This window comes from Cherax quadricarinatus, chromosome 25 (assembly GCF_038502225.1).
Source record: "Cherax quadricarinatus isolate ZL_2023a chromosome 25, ASM3850222v1, whole genome shotgun sequence".
Lineage (NCBI taxonomy): Eukaryota > Metazoa > Arthropoda > Malacostraca > Decapoda > Parastacidae > Cherax > Cherax quadricarinatus.
In genome coordinates, this window is record NC_091316.1 from 20,365,275 (window position 1) to 20,368,524 (window position 3,250).

The window sequence follows — 3,250 nt, forward strand, 5'->3', positions numbered from 1 at the left end:
CAATTTGATTACTACCAAATAACCCTTGCCTCGGTGGGAGACGGCTGGCTTGTTGAAAAAAAAAAAAATAATAGTACTGAATTTATAAAAGCACTGAATGTGTACTTATGGTGTGTATGCATAAAATGACAGCATAACATAATACTGTACTGTTAAAATAAAAACAGACTAAATGCAGTACTGTACTAGAAATATTCACCCTCCATGACTGGATTGGCATAATGACTTGAGAGATGTTAAGCTAGGTTTTAGTTGGAGGGACAGGAAAAGGCAGGTTCATTCTGGGAAATCAGTTTTGGGACAATGGTTGCTGTGGCATGCAAAGAGTACGTAACCTTTATTCGGCGCATGTACACACCCTCATTTACAGGCTATCTCCCCCAACCAGCGAACCAGGTTGCTAAGAGTTGATGATGGGGCCCCGTCGTTCAACTAGTGACCAGGTTCTAGCCAATAAGAAGATGGTTTTGGCAATCGCAGAGGTTATGTGGGTACCACTCTCCTGTCTGCCCTTGTCATTTCCATTCTAGAGCTGGTTGAAGCACGGTCTGCTATCTTGTTGCTTCTATTTCTGCCTTGCTTACTGTGGAGTGCACTGTACTTATCACTGTACATAGTGTACATATTGCTGTTCTAAATTGGTGAAGGATAATATAAGTCTAAACTTTTTCTGCTGTGTTTATTTTGCTCCCATTACACCCGGGATAACAGGCCATTTGGAATCCTGGGTTGTAATATGGGTAGCCTGTCCGAGAGCTGGAGCTGGACTTAGAGAAACGGTTGAGCTTAGGGTGAAGCTCGTAGCAGGAACATTGTGCAGCTTGCTGTCTGGCATTGCATTAGCTTTGCCTATGCTTTACAAATTTTGTGTGTCAGTTACTGTTATGGTCAGCCTTGTTATTCTGTGATCGTTCAACAGCTCGCTACTAGCTTGTTTGATGTGCTCGCTTCGCTACGGTCAATCTTCTAGAACAGTGTAGCTGTCTGGCATTGCTTTACAAATTTTGCATGTCAGTTGTTACTAGCCTGTTCGGTGTGGAGAATTTTGCAGTCAGCTTTGCTTGTATGCGTATTCTGCAATCGTACTGTGCATAGTTAAGCGTGTTCTGCAAATTAACCTGTTACGTTGGGGTATTCTGCAATCGTACTGTGCATAGCGAATAACTTATGCCACCTAGACGAGTCAGACGTCTGGTGTCGGCATATACTTTGCATAACCTACCTAAATTGTCCCTACAGCGTTGTTGGCAAATTGCTCGTTCCATTGGCATTAAATACAAATGCACTCTCACAGCTGCGCAACTGCGTTCACTGATTGCTGGCAAACTTATAGAAGAAGAGATGGCACATCAGACTCCTCCCTCTACAGGAGCTAGGGCAAAAACTACTATGTTCTCGCAGGAGGAAGATGATACACCTACGGAGCAAAATGGTCAGTATAGTGCAGCTGGGTTGTCTCAAGGTGAATCAGCGTCGTTGGCACTTGAGCTGGCAAAAATCAATCTTGAGCAAACTAGGGAACAGAGAGCATTCGCAAGGGAAGAATTTGATAGGGAAAGAGAAAGGAGGCAGTTTTTGCATTCTGTAAATGATTTTAGTTTACAAAAAGCAGTACAGCTTGTTCCCCGCTTCAATGAGGCCGAACCAGAACAATTTTTCGAAAGCTTCGAAAATCAGGCTCGAGCCTTGAGGTGGCCGGAACAGCATTGGGCATCGTTGGTTCATACAGCATTATTGGGTAAGGCACAGGAATTTACGTCAGCATTAAATGACGCTGAATTTTCTGATTATAAAGTAGTGAAGACCACAGTGTTGGGAGCATATACATGTATCCCAGCCAAATACCCTAAGCTTTTTAAATTAAGCAGGCGGCAGCTTGGTCAATCCCTAGTGGACTTTGTGAGACAGTAAACCAAAGCTTTTACCAGCTGGTATAAAGCAAGTGGTGTCTCTACCTTTGAGGAGCTGGTACAGCTTATTCTGATTGATAACCTGCTGGAGTCTGTGGGACCAGAGGTTCGAGTCTTTCTGCAGGATCGTGACTTAACCACTGCATTGGAGGCAGCCAGGTTGGCTGAAACCTTCGAAACTAACCGCTCCTTTTCCGAGCAGTCCCGTCTCTCTTTTCAACAGCCTGGCATGAGCAGAGATCGTCAACCTTGGAGAATGAAGTGCCAGCCGGAGGGAGAATGTCTACGTCAGCCAACTAAGTCACCTGGTGAGCCACTCTTCTCAACTTATGGTCCACCTGCGGAGAGACAAACTACTCATGGTGCATCTCGACAACAGTATCCAGAGAGACACCAGCCAGAACGACACCATTTGCAACGTCCGCAGGGAGTAAAGGGCAAGCCTGTCGTCTGCTTCCTTTGTAACAAAGTAGGTCATATCCGTCCCAACTGCCCCCACAAACCCCAACCCATTGGGTAAATCTCTAATGTCCCTAGTAACATGTCCCCTAGAGAAGTAGAAAAAGGTATGGCCACTTATTATTGCAAGAGTCTTATTTCCCTTCAGGAAAACTCAGAAACAACTGAAGTAAAGACCTTTAGAGATACTGGAGCATATTGCTCACTTGTAAGAGAAGGAATATTACCCCTTTCAGAGAACACTTCCTTGAATTCCTCTGTTTTATTGGAAGCATTTGGAGGAGCTATATATTCTGTTCCTTTACATAAAATTTATGTACAGTGCAAATATTACACTGGGTACTTGACTGTAGGTGTCTCAAAAGGATTCCCCATGAAAGATGCCATGTTATTAACTGGGTAATAACATTACTACTGTTAGTGCGTGTCCTGAACCTATAATGAGTAATTCTTCTCCGGTGTTGGCCATAACTCGGGCAACATCCCAAGGGTTGTCTGGAGAGAATGTTGACCTATCCTTGGACAACTCCGATCTCGGAATAGCCACGTTGTTTTATGAGGCACACCGGCCGGAGCCTCGTAAATCAAGTGAACAGACCCCGATCAAGCCTTCCTATTCCCAGGTTGCAGGATTGCCAGATGTCTCTGTTTCCATGCCCGAGGGACTGTCCTTCCGGGAGGAACAACGAAAGGACCCTTCTTTAAAATTCGCTTTTGAGGCAGCCATGGGTAAACCCTCTTTGGGTCATCCGGTCAAGTATGAAGTTAAAAACGATTATTTGATCTGCACTGAGACTGGTAAGGAGATAGAGGGCCGGCAATTGTATGACAGGTTAGTGGTTCCAACCAAGTTTAGACCTCAAATATTAAATATAGCTCAT